At 32.3% G+C, this 17,304-nt stretch overlaps 1 pseudogene; it reads right to left on the bottom strand.

Moving 5' to 3' along the window:
* Window positions 1-810: 810 nt before the first annotated feature.
* Window positions 811-17,304, bottom strand: part of LOC132667933 (protein ZAR1-like pseudogene) — a 51,622-nt pseudogene continuing 35,128 nt past the window's right edge.

The following is a 17,304-nucleotide window of genomic DNA, read 5'->3' as shown; positions in this document are numbered from 1 at the left end:
ACAATACAATTTTAACATTAACTGAATTATAATAGTTTAGAAATGCATATTTTAATTCCCAGAACAAGCACTAATAAAATAAGGTGAATTGCTAAAAACCACAGATGAATCAAAACAGAATACAAGGGACCATTTGATTATTCTGAAAGAAGGGAAGAATGGAGGAACACAGATGAAAAGTTAGACAAAGGGAAATAGAAAGCAAAATGGAATTACTAAATCCAACCATATAGGTAATTACATTAAATATAATTGGAATAAAACTTTAAGTATAAGGTAGGGATTAGTAGGCTGAATAGAAAATCAATATTCAAGCATATGTTCTGGAAAGAGACACACATAAATTTAAGGAAACAATATGCTACAATAAAAAGATGGAAAATTTTATACTAAAACATTACCATAATAATCACTACTATGTTACAATTAGACCAAATGGACAATCATTGTTAGAACTACATAAATCACTATTTACTATTTATTATTCATAAATCACTTAACAATAGTAGAGATTTCCTAACTCAATTATCTTGGCAACAGATAAAATAGAAAAATAGAAATATTTATATATGAAATATATATATAACTTTAATGTTTACATCATATATTTCATATGTATGCATTTCATAGATATATTTTTTTACATGCATTTATGTTATTCTACTCACATTGTACAATTGTTAAACAACCTACAAAAAGTACAAAAGCCTAGTCCATTTTCCAATACCAGGTGAGAGCTAAGTTGCAAAAAAGGAACAGTACCATAAGTTACAAGGAAAGTTTGGGTGTCCTGTACAAGTTATACTGTTCCTATCTATGCAGGCTCCTTAGATCAATGTGTCTTTTCTTTTGAGGACAGGAACAACGAGACTTTGAACAGGTCTGACATTGAAATGCTTCTACTTGATAAGCCTTAAATTCTTTTGGCATTTGCAACACAGTTGTTTGAAATTAACCTTATTAGTTCCAGAAACGCACCACACATAACCACTCTCCCACCTGGTCTTACAATCTTTGCAGTGAAAATAGCCATATTTTGGTTCTAAAAACTGGAAGTTGGGTTTTCTGAGCAAATCTGTTCCACTGACTTCCCGTCTGCTTGCTCTTCCATTCCTGAGGGCTTGAGACAGCTTCCTCCCCCCAGCTCATACTGGCAAAGCTACTCCCTTTTGAACTCTTCAGAACTTGGAGTTGGTGGTTTCTGGTGCTGCTGGCTGTCCTCTGCAGGACTCCAAAGTACCTTCCTCTCCTGGTCTTCCCCCTCCTTCTGCAGCTGGATAAAGCTCCTATAACCTATCCCTGGTGAATAGACTCCCCAGACCAGCAGGGGTACCTTGTGGCTTGTGCTGCCCCAGAGGGAGAACAGTGTGAGAACCCAGCGATACAGACTTGTCCATCCGCAGGCTCACCTGCACGCCCACCTCCCTGGTGTTAGCCTTGCAAAGCCTCAGGCTCAGGCTGGCATTCATCTGGGTGAGGATGGAATTAAGCTCCAATTTCTTTGAAGGTTCCGTACAATAGTCAGAGGCATTTGCAGGCACAAGGAAACAAGGCCTGGCCAGGAAAGTGGGGGGACCAGTGTCTTGCCTCCAGTCAGGCTAAAATATATATATATATATGTGTGTGTGTGTGTGTATATGGAATATATATAAGCAATAAATATATATAAATGTATATATATGTATTTATATATACATATTTAAATATTCATAAATATATATACATATATATGCAATGTATATATGAAATATATGTAAGTTATATATATTGTATATATATTGCATATATACATTGCATATATATATTCCATGTATACATTTCGTATATATATTTCTTATATATGTATTATATATATAGTATATATATAGAAGTAATGTATATGCATCTGTATGGTTTATTTATACATATATTTCATATATAACGTGTATATACTTTGTAATATATACATTGCATATATATTGCTTATTTTTATATATTTCATATATATATTTTGTATATATGTATTATATATATTTCATATATATTATATATCATAATATATTATATATATATCATAATTTGTTACAATGATATAACATATATATCATTGTATGTTTCGTATACATATTTTTGTATATATATTGCATATATATAGTGTATATATATATGCAATATATATATGTTGCTTATTTATAAATATATATTGCATATGTATATTTCATATAAATAGCATATATATCCAATATATATACACAACATATATATAGCATATATATTGCTTATTTATATACATATTTCATATAGATATTTTTCATATGACATATTTTTCATATATATATATTTTGTATGCATATAACATATAAATATGAAATATGTATATAAATAATATATATTGCATATATATATTGCTTATTTATCTATATTTCATATAGATATAATATGCAATATATATAAGCAATATATATGCATATCTATATACATTACTTATTTATATATGAAATACACATATATTTCATATATATTGCATATGTATATATTGCATATATATATGTGATATATATATGCCATATATATATTGCTTATTTATATATATGGCATATATGTATTGCATATATATGTATTTCATGTATATGTAGTTCATATATATAGTTCATATGTATATATTTTGTATACACTATATACACACATATATATGAAATATATAATGAACTATATATATTAACTATATATGAAATATATATGAAATTTATGTATGAAATATATGTGTGAAAAATATATGTATTACATATATGTATATGAATAATATAATTGAAATATATGTATATGAAATATATATATTTGTAATATATATATGAAATTTATATGAAATATATATATGAAATATGTAATGTAAACACTAAATATATTTAGCAAATATGAAGAATCATTTTTAAATATAGACTGACATTGAATATTACCTAATATTTTTATATAAAGTCTATTTTTTCTGATACAAACATAATAAGATTCTAGTTTTCATTAATTAAAATATTTTTTCTTTATTTTCCAGCTTTCAGTATATATGTGTTTGAGGTGTATTTCATAAATATATATGGCTGAGTTAATTTTTAAAACCCAAGTTGAGAATTTCTAGAATGACATCAGCATATGGCTGATTCATCACTCATATCCCACACTCAACTATAACAATTTGTCATCCACCCATCTAGTGGAGAAACTCTTGCACATTGTTGGAAGAAAAAAATGTGAGTTTGGATGCATTAGAGAGGGTAAGAGGAACATTTGACTTTACTTGCATCACCTCTTCCACCATGTGGCACAGCCTAGTGCAAAGAGTTCTTGGCTCCTGATTTCTCCTATGGGGGAAAGTAAGAGCATATGAATGGGTGCCTGTTTCCTTATCTGTGCATTGTGCTGCCAAAGAGCCCATTTGTTTCTTGCTTCATTCAGAATACTGCATCATGAGTTGCATGACTTGGGGGGGTGGATGGAAAGAGGCAGCAGAACAGCCAATGAGACTCTCAGAGGGCTTTAAAGGGATGCAGATTCTACTAGTAACACAACAGACTCCATCAAGAATCCTACCCATGAGCTTTCAGGGACACAGTTGATAATTGTATTAGATGTTAATGGACTAATCATGCTAATTTAGTTCAGAAATTGTTAGAATGGATAAAAATTGAAACAAAATCCAACTATTTGCTATCTAAAAGAAATGTTCTTTAAATATAATGATAGGTTGAAAGTAAATAGACAAAAATATATACAATGCAAAGTAAAAATATGAAGGTTTGCTCTCAGATAATATCAGATGAAATAGATTTCAAAATTGCATGCATTATCAGAAATAACAAGGGACACTTCATAAATGATATAGGAGTTAATTCAATAGGAAAACACTGTAACCAGAAAGATTTGTGTCCAATGACAAAGCTTCAGGATTTATTTACGTCTTCCTTTATTTCTGTATTATTCAATATGAGTTTTTATTTAAAAAAAAAAAAAAACAAAACAGCTAACTACAATGTCTAGATTCTGCAAAACCCTTCCTAGAACTCTCCCAACTTCTCTTGGTTAGGAGGTGGCAACACACTCCTCTGTCTGTGCCTTGATTGATGGCTTGCCAGAGTTGCCATCTTCCCTTTACAAAATTGATATTTGTGCTTCAGCTGGGTGTTTTCACCTTCCTCACATCTTCCATTGCTGTAGTTCTTGTCACTATGCTCTGGCTGTCTTTTGGGACTGGCCATATGTTAGATTATGTTTCCTGGTTCCCAAACTAGCCCGTATCCTTATCCTTTTACATTGTCTTATGCTTAGAAAATCATAATTCTCATGCTTTTTCAGTCATTTTATCTACACTCAATGTATATTCGTAGCCCATACCAGTTCCTTTTATTATGTGCCATGAAGGTAATCCCTTCTATTGACTGAAATATAAAATAACTGCATCCAGTAATAAAATATACATGTGTCACATACTGTATGACTAATCTGCAAATAATATAAATATGTAGCACTCATTGCCCTGAATAAGTTAATCAATAAATCAACAATATTTATTTTACTGCTATTATGTATGTATAATCATGGTATGAACTATCATGTATCCAATACAGTACTGCCAGTATTGGACATTAGGCTCATAAGATTTACAATCCACTGGGGGAGAGAAAATGATTAATCATGGTAAAATTAGATAGCAATGAAGTAGATCACTACTGTCCAAAACTACACTAAGGCCTCAAAAAAAAAATTAATGTGAATGGAGTTGTTAAATTATTTCATAGAAATATTATAAATGAAATGTGGGAGTGAGGATCCTTACATGTATGTATACCTGGAGTATAACACCTGTAACTTAGCTATGTTAGCTATAGAATGCTTTTTGTTTAGGAAAGTACTTCCTTTAGCCAAATTGCTCTTTGACTGCTTTTTTTCCTCAGCCAGGAGAAGCTGGAAGAGTTATCAGATTGCCTTATTATAAAGGCAGCTGTGTTATGTTTGGGAAAACAATGAAATCAGGAGAGTTGAATTTATAGCTTTTGTTCTTTCACTTCATACTTGCATAGCCTGGACATTTCTGAGACTTAGCTTCCTTATCTTTTAAGGACACAATAATACGTTCTTTCTAAGCCATAAAGCACTTTTAAAGTATGAGCTGTGATCTTCATTAGCTATCTGACTCAAATATTTTCAATTACATGTAAAGCTAAAAATTGTGGACTGTGTTTCTAGGTCCTAAATTCTACAATAATCTTGAGATGTGAAGCCAAATATTAAATGAAGGAAAACATAATGAATTTTTAACTTAGTGTTATTTCAAACCAATATAGAGTTTTCTCATTTCTTTTTGTGTTTAAAAACACATCTCTTTAAGAGAATATTCAAAAGTATAGTATAAAGAATGCTGAGTAAATTTATTTTGAACGATAATGAATGACATCCCAAGCTAATTGTGGTGTTTGGAATAATATAATTATTGCAGATTTTATATAGAACAAAATCAATACAAGAAAGAATGACATTTTCCTAATATGCGGCTATGTTGGATTGATAAAATTAATCCAATTAATTCATAATTATATTTGTGTTCTCCAGCATGTAAATAATACTAAATTGATGTTTCATAAAACTAGCCATTAAAGAACTTACAAGTTGATTTTCACATAAAAATTACCAGATTGATGAGGGCAAGATGGAAAAACTAATGGCAAAAAGTGACATAAAACATGACTATTATTTTACAGTTAAACAATGTTATGCCATGAAATGGAAAAGGCCATTACCAGCTGGTTGTTAATACCCTAAGAATGCTTTTGTGCAATAATTAAAATGCAAAAGCTAGTCATTCCCATTTTATTGGGTAGGGGAAGCCATAATGTAGATTTTTATAGGAACATTCAGAGTTACTGCTGTTATCCATAACTCTTCTGTCTTTTAAAAATGTAGCCAACAAATGTACATTGTTTTCAGTTGTGCTGATTTATGACATAATCACAGCAATTATAGCAGGGCAAGTCCTATTTGAGAAGTCAGTCAAGCCCTTTTAGCCTGATGCTGTTGAATTACAGCTTTCAAATGTACCCTTGAGTCTTTAAAGTGTCTCTCATCAAACCTTGAATGAAACCAATTTTATAAACATAGCAGAAATTAGGGGTGCTACTACATTTTAAGCTGTCACTTTAGAAGTTTGTGCATCAATTCCAACACATCTATCATTGTTCAAGATTATTTTGTGACTTTAAGAATTATTGCAATGGACTATTTTACATATTCTCAAGGGCAGAAAATCTATTCTATGTGGAGGATCATAATATCTAAAAATAGATGTAATTGTTTTGGAGGCAAGACAGAAGAATGAATATATGAATATATATGTATATGTTTCTATATATTTGTCTATATATCCCTCTATCATTTATCTATTATCCATCTATCTATCTATCTATCTCTCTATCTATCTATCTATCTATCATCTATCTATCTATCTATTTATCTATCACCTATCTATCCTATCTGGGTAATAGTGAAAAAATCCCAACTTTTAAAATAAAATAACTAATATTCTCAGTGGCACATGATCTACTTTTGTGGCAAAATTATTTCCAGAAAAAGTATTTGTGAGGCATTTTTTAAAGAATTATTACTGAAATAGTTCCCAAAGAAGATACTTTTCTGAAATACGAAGCATAATTTGATATGTAATTTATGGCATGCTTATGATTAAAAGATCTGTCTCACTCTTTTGTAATTGCATTTTAACTAAAAAGAGCTTTAGTTGATTGTAAAAATGATTTGCTTTTTGTATATTTTTAACCTTTTATTTTGAGATAATTTCGGACATACACAAAGAGAGAACTGAAAGAGAACTGAAAAGTTGCAGAAATAGAACTGAAAATTCTTACACAAAAAGTAATAGTTTCTTTAACTCAAGTACAAGGATCAAAATAAAAATTAACACTGATGCAATACTATTAACTAATCTATAGACCCTGTTTAATTGCCAGTTGTCCAAATTGTCCAATCCAGGATCCCATATTGCATTTAGTTATGTCAGTCTTTTTTTTGTGTTTCATGATCCTACGTTTGAGGAGAAATGGCCAATTGTTTTGTAGAATGTCTCCCAATTTGGATTTGTCCGATGTTTCTTGATGATTAAATTCAGATTATGCATTCTTTGTAAGAGTGCCAGAAAAGTAATACCATGTCTTTCTCAGTATATCATAGTAGGAGGCACGTAATGTTTATAGATGTTATTAAGGGTCATGCTAGACAACCTGGTTCAGGTGGTACTTAAAAAGTTTCTCCATTGTAATGCTCTTTGTAATGTAATTTTCTCTCTTTGTAAATAATAATTATCTTGTGGGAAGATACTGTTAATTATGCTAATATCCTGTTTCTTATTAAGCTTTTGCCTACTAATTTTAGCATTCGTGGATGAATCTTGCTGTGGCAATTTTTACTGTGATGTTGCCAAATAGTGACTTTTATTTCCATCATCCCTTCTACATTTATTAATTGGAATTTTACTAGAAGGAAGAACAGCCCATTTTCCCCTTTATTTCTTCAATGGTATATTTATATTGGCATTGACTCCTGGATATTTTATTCTATGATTCATAGTTCATTATTATTATTTATTTTTGCTCAAATTATCCCGGATTTGGTCATGGGAATCCCTTCAAATTTATTCCTTTCTATATCTCCAATAATTTGTTTTAAGCATTCGCATACTTTCAGGCAACATGAAGTATTCCATTCTAATCTAGTACTTTTCCTGAAATCAGCCATTTTCTCAGAGTCCTTTCATTTTTATTGAAGAATGGTGTTCAGAAAACAAAATATGGGCACTAGTTATGCTCATTGCTACTGTAGTGTTACTGTTCTAGGTCTTCTTAGTGGGTACACATGGACATCTATACCAATATCTATATTGATTTCTATGTATTTTTCTATGTGTTTGTTAAGAATTGTTAGTACATACTGATTCATCTGGTAAGTCCAACACCCAAGGGTTCATTCTAGCCTTCCTCAATTCATATTTATAATTCCTTTCTCCTACAATAAGAAAACTGCATCTCATTATTCACATTCATTTGAAGGTGAATAATCCTAATTTCATAATGACAAAAATCCCAATTTTATAATTACTAATTATACTCTTGTGAGTATAGAGTAGAATATTTGTATGTAGTTCATTTTGTCTTAGCCCGTTAGCTTACAGTCAAATAATGCAAATAATGTTTTACTGAGTTAACAGATTAGTTCTTTTCTTCCCCACACAGTTTTGTGTGGTTTTGTTAGGCATTTGTAATACAGTAAGTTTGCTTTATTACTGCTTGTACCTCATTTTGTGCTTTCCCACATTCTGGATAATTTTAATTATTTACAAAATGTGTGTATATCATGCATATATCAAACTTTACCGTGGTACTAAAAGTCAGAATTATACCCAGAGGCAACCTCAGAGCCATTCTTTTTACCCCATTTTAATTGCACTGATTTTTCTACCATATTACCACCTATATTCTGTAAGTTAGCTAATTATATTAATTTCTGACTTTATGCCTTTTTTCTGTTTTCTTATCTTTTTTCTTTCTACAATCTTCTTTGTACTTGTCTATTTCTTTCTGGAGTCTCCAGGGCTATCGGTTTGCCTATTTCAGCTGTATACCAGCTGGAGCAATCAATCCACAGTCAAAAATAAAGGTTTAAGTTAACATTGCCCCAAGGATGACATCATTTTTAGCAAAAATGAAGAAATTTGCATTTATATGACAACATCATGAGAATAACCTGTTAAAATACGAAAGCATATTATCTACAGCAGGACAAAGAATGAGCAGAAACAAATGATGAAAATTAAGACATATTGTGTGTTCACAGAGACTGCACTATGGTATTTAGCCTCTCTGCCCTTTTTCTAACTCTCTCTTTTTTAGAACTTTCACCACTGCTTGAAATTGTCAACTAAACATTAATTTGGATCTGAAATCTTGAAAGACTTTTAAAACAAAATATTTCAAAGATACGATTAAAATTGCTTGTTATTAATTTTTCATAATTTAATTTTTAATAGACTATTTTTAGGGCAGTTTTGGATTTGCAGCAAAATTGAGACGCAGGCACAGAGATTTCCCATATATATCCACTGCACTATGCATGCATCATCTCCCTTATTATCAAAATCACTCATCAAAATGGTGGTTATTTGTTTCTTTCTTTAAAAAATTTTTTTTTAACATTTATTTATTTTTGAGACAGAGAGAGACAGAGCGTGAACGGCGGAGGGTCACAGAGAGAGGGAGACACAGGATCTGAAGCAGGCTCCAGGCTCTGAGCTGTCAGCACAGAGCCCGACGCGGGGCTCGAACCCACGGACTGTGAGATCATGACCTGAGCCGAAGTCGGACGCTTAACCGACCGAGCCACCCAGGCGCCCCTGTTTCTTTCTTTAAACTAAAGATGAACATATTGAAACATAATTGCCCAAAGCCCATAGGTTTACCTTAGGGTTCATTCTTGGTGTTGTACATTCGCTGCCTTTGGACAACAGTATAATGATTTATACCCATCATTATAATACTATACAGAGTATTTTCACTGCCTTAACAATCCTCTGTGCCCTGCCTATTTATCCCTGCCCCCCCTTCCTACCACACCCCTGGAAATCACTGATCTTTTTTACTGTTTTCAGTTTTTCTCTTTCAAGAATTTTATATAATTGGGACCATACAAGATGTACTCTTTTCAGATTGACTTCTTTCACCTAGTAATATGCAGTTAAGTTTCGTCCATGTCTTTTCAGGGCTTCATAGCTCATTTCTTAGCACTGAATAATATTCCATTATCTGGATACACCATAGTTTATCTATTTGCCTACTTATAAGGACATCTTTTTTTTCTCCAAGTTTTGGCAATTACAAATAAAGCTGCTGTATATAACCATGTATGGGTTTTTGTGTAGATGCATTTTCAAATGTTTTAAGTAATAACAACAAACACAATTGAAGGATAATATGATAAGATTATGTTTAGTTTTGTAAGAAACTGCCAAACCGTCTTCCAAAGTGTCTGCGACATTTTGCATTCCCACTAGCAAAGAATGACAGTTCCTTTTCCTCTACATCCTCACCTGCATTTGGTGTTGCCAGTGTTCTGGATTTTGGCTATTCTAATAGGTGTGTAGTGGTATTTTATTATTGTTTTAACTTGACTTTCATTGATGATATATGATGTTGTGTATCTTTTTAAATGCTTTTTTTCCATCTGTATATCTTCTTGAGTGATATGTCTGTTAAGATCTTTGGCCCATTTTGTAATTGGGTTGCATATTTTCTTATTGTTGAGTTTGAGAGTTCTTTGTATATTTTGGATGACAAGACTTTATCAGGTGTGTCTTTTGGAACATTTTCTCCTACTCTATGGCTTGTCTTCTAGTTCTCCTGGTATTGTCTTTCACAGAGAAGTTTTTATTTTTAATAAAGTCTAGCTTATCAGTTATTTCTTTCGTGGATCATATTTTTAGGTGTTTTACTTAAAAACTCCAAGGTCATCTAGGTTTTCTCGTACGTTATTTGCTAGGGTTTTTATAGTTTTGCATTTTAACTTTAGCTCTCCAGTCCATTTTGAGTTTCTTTATATGAAGAGTATAAGGTCTGTGCCTAGATTCATTTTTTTGCATGTGGATGTCCAGTTGTTCCAGTATCATTTTTTGAAAAGATGATCTTTGCTGCAGTGTATTGCCTTTGCTCCTTTGTCAAGATCAGTTGGTTATATTTATGCTGGTCTATTTCTGGGCTTTATATTCTTTACCATTGATCTATTTGTCTATTCTTTCACTAATACCACATTCTCTTGATTACTGTAGCTTTATATTAAATCGTGAATACAGGTAGTGGCAGTCCTCTGTCCTTCTCCTTTAATATTGCATTGGCCATCTGAGTCTTTTGTTTATCCAGTATAATCTTTATTTTTTTTAAAAAAATTAACATTTATTTATTTTTGAGACACAGAGAGACAGAGCATGAACAGGGGAGGGGCAGAGAGAGAGGGAGACACAGAATCTGAAACAGGCTCCAGGCTCTGAGCAGTCAGCACAGAGCCCGACGCGGGGCTCGAACTCACCGATCATGAGATCATGACCTGAGCTGAAGTCGGATGCTTAACCAACCAAACCACCCAGGCGCCCCTCCAGTATAATCTTTAAAGTCAGTTTGTCTATATCCATCAGCTAATTGCTGGGACCTGGGATTTCACAGAATTTATAGATCAAGTTAGGAAAAACTGACATCTTGACAATATTGAGTCTTCCTTATCCATGCATGTAGAATATTTCTCCATTTATTTATTTAAAAATTTTTTTTAATGTTTATTTTTGAGAGAGAGAGAGAGAGCATGAGAAGGGGAGGGGCAGAGAGAGAGACGGAGACACAGAATCTGAAGCAGGCTCCAGGCTCTGCGCTGTCAGCACAGAACTCAACATAGAACTCAAACTGATGAGCTGTGAGGTCATGACCGGAGGCGAAGTTGGACACTCAACAAATGAGCCATCCAGGCGCACCTCCATTTATTTTATTCTTTGATTTCATTCATTGAATTTTGTAGTTTTTCCTCTGATAGGACTTATACATATTTTGTTAGATTTATAACTAAGTATTTCATTTTTGAGGTGCTAATGTAAATGACATTGTGTTTTTAATTGCAGGTTCCACTTGTTTCTTATTGGTCTATAGGAAAGCAATATAGTTTTTTTTTTTTATTCTTTAATGTCCATGGGATCAGATGAGCCCTTCTTTCTTTCTTTTTTTAAAAAAATTATTTATTTATTTATTTATTTATTTATTTATTTATTTATTTATTTTTAAATTTACATCCAAATTAGTTAGCATATAGTGCAACAATGATTTCAGAGTAGATTCCTTAATGCCCTTTACCCATTTAGCCCATCCCCCGTCTCACAAAAACCTCTGTTTGTTCTCCATATTTAAGAGTCTCTTTTATTTTGCCCCCGCTGTTTTTATATTATTTTTGCTTCCCTTCCATTGTGTTCATCTGTTCTGTATCTTAAAGTCCTCATATGAGTGAAGTCATATGATATTTGTCTTTCTCTGACTGACTAACTTTGCTTAGCATAATACCCTCCAGTTCCACCCACGTAGTTGCAAGTGGCAAAATTTCATTCTTTTTGATTGCTGAATAATTCTCATTGTATATATATACCACATCTTCTTTATCCATTCATCCATCGATGGACATTTGGGCTCTTTCCATACTTTGGCTATTGTTGATAGTGCTGCTATAAACATTGGGGTGCATGTGTCCCTTTGAAACAGCATACCTATATCCCTTGGATAAATACCTAGTAGCGCAATTGCTGGGTCATAGGGTACTTCTATTTTTAATTTTTTGAGGAACCTTATACTGTTTTCCAGAGCGGCTGCACCAGCTTGCATTCCCACCAACAATGCAAGATATATCTTCTTTCTCCACATCCTCGCCAACATCTGTTGTTGCCTGAGTTGTTAATGTTTGCCATTCTGATAGGTGTGAGGTGGTATCTCATTGTGGTTTTGATTTGTATTTCCCTGATGATGAGTGATGTTGAGCATTTTTTCATGTGTCGGTTGGCCATCTGGATATCTTCTTTGGAGAAGTGTCTATTCATGTCTTTTGCCCATTTCTTCACTGGATTAGTTTTTTTGTGTGTGTGTTGAGTTTGAGAAGTTATTTACAGATTTTGGATACTAACCCTTTATCTGATATGTTGTTTTCAAATATCTTCTCCCATTCTGTTGGTTGACTTTTAGTTTTGCTGACTGTTTCCTTTGCTGTGCAGAAGCTTTTTATTTTGATGAGGTCCCAGTAGTTCATTTTTGTTTTTGTTTCCCTTGCCTCTGGAGACATGTTGAGTAAGAAGTTGCTGTGGCCAAGATCAAAGAGGTTTTTACCTGCTTTCTCCTCGAGGATTTTGATGGCTTTCTGTCTTACATTTAGGTCTTTTATCCATTTTGAATTTACTTTTGTGTGTGGTGTAAGAAAGTCGTCCAGGTTCAGTTTTCTGCATGTCGCTGTCCAGTTTTCCCAGCACCACTTGCTGAAGAGACTGTCTTTATTCCATTGGATATTTTTTCCTGCTTTGTCAAAGATTAATTGGGTCCATTTCTGGGTCCTCTATTCAGTTCCATTGATCTGAGTGTCTGTTTTTGTGCCAAGGAAAGCAATATACTTTTGTGCAATAACCTTGTATCCTGCAATTTTGCTGTAATGCTTCTTAGTTTCAGGAGTTCTTTTGTCAATTCTTTCAGATTTGCTATAGAGAAAATTATGTCATCTGTGAGCAAAGACAATTTTATATATTCTTTCTCAATCTGTATATATATTATTTTCTTCCTTGAATTATTGCTTAAGAAAGGACTTCCAGTTTGATGTTGAAAAAGGCAGGTAAGAGGGACAGCCTTGCCTTTTACCTGATCTTAGCAGGAAAGCTTTGAATTTCTCATCGCTAAGTATAAGGTTAGCTGTAGATTTTCTCTGCATAGTCTTTATCAAGTTGAGAGAAGTACCCATTAGTCCTAGCTTACTAAGAGTTTCTTTGTGAATAAGTGTTGGATTTTGTCAAATGCATTTTCTGCATCTATTGATACAATCGTGATTTTTTTCTTTTTTTATCTTGCTGACATATGGAATTTGGCTCTATTAGTTTTTGTCTTATGTAATTTGATGCTGTATTGTTAGATACATACATATTAAGAATTGTTATATCTTCTTCCAGAATTTGCTCCTTGAATATGTAAATATCTCCCTTATCCCTGATAATTTCCTTACTTTGAAGTCGTCTGTGTCTGAAATTCATATATCTACTCCTGCTTTATTTTGATTAGTGTTAGCATGGTATATTTTCTTCATCCATTTACTTTTAATGTATATGTGTCTTTATATTCAGAATGGTTTTCTCATAGACATATATGGCTGGTGGTGTTTTCTGATGCAATCTGACAATCTGTCTTTTAATTAGTGCATTTAGACCATTGACATTCAAAGAGATTATTGATATGGTTGGATTAATATCTACCATATTCGTTACTGTTTTCTGTTACCTTTGTTCTTTTTGTTGCTCTTGTTCTTTTTGCCTGTTTTTGTCTTCTGCTCTTTTTCTTCCTCTTGTGACTTTAATTGAGCATTTTATACAATTTCATTTCTCTTTTTTGTTAGCATATCATGTTATACTTCTTAAAAATCTTTTTTATTGATTGCTCTTCATAATTCAAATTTATTTCTCATTTCCATAGAAGAGATCAGACTGCTTAGAAGACTCCCTCTGGAACATGTTTATGAAAAGGAAAAAATAAATTCTATTATAATGGAAAACTCTTTTAGTATACCACTTCCATGAAGAATCATTTTTGTGGGTATGAGATGATTAAATATGGAAGAAAAAGGATTGATTTAAATTCAAGGAATAGGAAACTTAATAAGCATGGGCTAAAAAAATAGGTGGATTTTAAATAGAAAGACGAAGTTATCACTAGTGAACTGTCACTGGGCTTCTGCTGGGTTAGAATTAATGATATAATGACTTTCTATGAATAAATAACTTCATCCATGAGATAAATAAGCACTAAAACTTCAATTTTAGAGGCTATAACTGGTTTGAAATGAAAATATCTACTTCCCTATATCAATTTCTTCATAGTTTTTTTTTTTTTTTTACTTTAACTTCCAGAGTTAGTGGATCATTGATTACCTACTGAAGTAAAATAATTATCATTGTTAATGTGGATAAATTCAAGACTCATAGTAAAGACATAGCTCTATAAACTTAAGAAATCCAAGAAATATAACCTCCTATAGAAATCAAAAGAATTATTTTTACAGTACATAGCATCAGTCCTTATCAGACACACTGAAATATATTCCAGCAAAGTACATATATGTGTGTACATATATAACATATCTATCTATCTATCTATCTATCTATCTATCTATCTATCTAACATCTATCTTGTATTTAAAGTGATTACATGTTGTATATATGTTGTATAGATATTATATATCATTGTGTGATTTGTTTATTATTTTTAGGTTAAGGAGTGGAAAGCATCTGTGTTTCTTTCTCATTCTGCAGATTATATAAGTACTGAACAAGAAGTTGAATCAGATAGCTATATGTTCAGTGTTACTTTAGTCACTGCCTACAATCAGTTCCAATCACTCGTGTTGAAATCATATTTCTAAAGTATCATTGTCTGTTTTGCAAGGGTTTGATGGAAATATTTAGCTGAGTACCAAGTTATCAAAGGGCCAACATCTAATTTTGTTTCAATATTAAATATACGTTCCTGGGGGCATCTGGATGGCTCAGTTGGTTAAGGGTTGGACTTAGCCTCAGATTATGATTTTGCAGTTTGTGGGTTCCAGCCTGGAGCCTGCTCAGATTCTGTGTCTCTCTCTGCTCCTCCCCAACTTGTGCTTTGTCTTTCTTTCTCTCTCTCCCTCAAAATGTGTGAACATTAAAATTTTTTGTTTTAAAAAAGTATACCTTATTGCTGCTTGTTCTCTATTTAAATGTTGTTTGTTTTTGTCTCTCTTGCCTTTTAAAAAACTTGTAAAATATTTATTAGTGTTTCTTTTTATTTTTTATTGGTTTTTTAGCTGTGCCTCTGTGTGTTTTTTGTAGTGGTTAAACTATAGATAACAATATGTAGACTTAATTTATGACAGACTAACTTAATTACCATTATATCATTTCATTAACTACATAATTAAAATCCTATAATTCCGATCATTGCCCCGAATACCTTTATTCTATTGGAATATAATTTACTTATAATATATATTAATATTTCTTGTAGTGCAGGTCTGCTGCTAATTTCTTATAGTTCAGGTCTGAGCTTTCGTTTGTTTGAAAGTGACTATTTCACAGTTATTTGTGAAAGACAGTTTTAGTGGACATAGAATTATAGGTTGCAGGGTTTTGTTTTGTTTTTCCCCCACTTTCCAGAGCTGTCAATCAATTAGCTTCTTATGTCAATTATGTGTGATGAGAAATAGACATCTAATTTTTTTTTCTCATAAATATAATATGCCTGGTTTTCCTGGTTATGTTTAAGGTTTTCCAATTTTATTTTATTTTCAGCAGCTTAACTATGATTATACCTTGCTCTCATTATCTTTGTATTCATCCTGCTTGATTCTTGAACACGTGGTTGATGACTGTCATGAATTTTGTAAAAATTTGCAGCCATTATCTCTTGTGGCCATTTCTTCTTTCTCTCTGGATTCTGATTACTACATATTGATAATTTCAAACAGGGGTCTGATTCAGTGATCCTTTATTCGTCTATGGGCATTCTACCATAAAGTCTATCCAATAAATTCTTAATTTCAAATATTATATATTTCTCAGTTCTACAATTTCCATTTGGTTCCTTGTTAGAGTTTATATTTATTTTTATAAATACTCCCACTCCTTCTGCATTTTGTCTTTTTCTAATCTTTTAACATACAAAAGATTTTAAAGTCCTTATCTGCTGTTTTGGACACTTGGGTCATTTGTTTGTCTGCTTCCCTTGATGGTTTTAGTCCTGAAGATAGGGAACATATTTTGCTTCATATATTTTGTATTTTTCTAGATTTTATGCCAAATATTGTAGATAAGGTATCATTAGAGATAGAAATGCATATTGCTTTTTTCCAGAAAGTACTCACTGTTTTAAATGTCAGATATCCCAGGATAAGGGGTGATCTCTTTGAGCAAATTGGGATTGAACTGTGTTGGACTCGGGTTACACCCTTACTTAGTTTGGTTCACCTCTAACCTTAAAAGTCTTTAGGATGAGATTGGGACCCTTCTCCCAGCAATGCTTTGGATCCTTAGCATTGTAGAGAAAAAAAAATTGTCTGTTTTTCAGTCCAGTTCTGTTTCCCATGATCTTGACCTCTCAAAAAAAAAAAAAAAAACAAAACTATGGGGGGCAGGGATTGTTGATTGAGGTGAATAAGCCTTGTGTTTAGGGCTTCTTCAACTTTAATTATTATGTCAATCCACACTGTTTTTAAGTTTTTATTTAAATTCCAGTTATTTAATACAGTGTAATATTAGTTTCAGGTACAAAATATAGTATTTCAACACTTACATACAACACCCAGTGCTCATCACAAGTGGCCTTTTTAATCCCCATCACCTATTTCTCCCTGGTAACCATCAGTTTGTTCTCTAGAGTTAAGAGTCTATTTTTGGTTTGCTTTTCTCTTTCTTTTTTTCCCCTGTGATCATTTGTTTCTTAAATTCCACATATAAGTGAAATCATATGGTATTTG

Source organism: Panthera onca, chromosome B2 (genome assembly GCF_046562875.1).
Source record: "Panthera onca isolate mPanOnc1 chromosome B2, mPanOnc1 haplotype 2, whole genome shotgun sequence".
Classification (NCBI taxonomy): domain Eukaryota; kingdom Metazoa; phylum Chordata; class Mammalia; order Carnivora; family Felidae; genus Panthera; species Panthera onca.
This window is presented reverse-complemented; position numbering and strand designations above follow the sequence as displayed.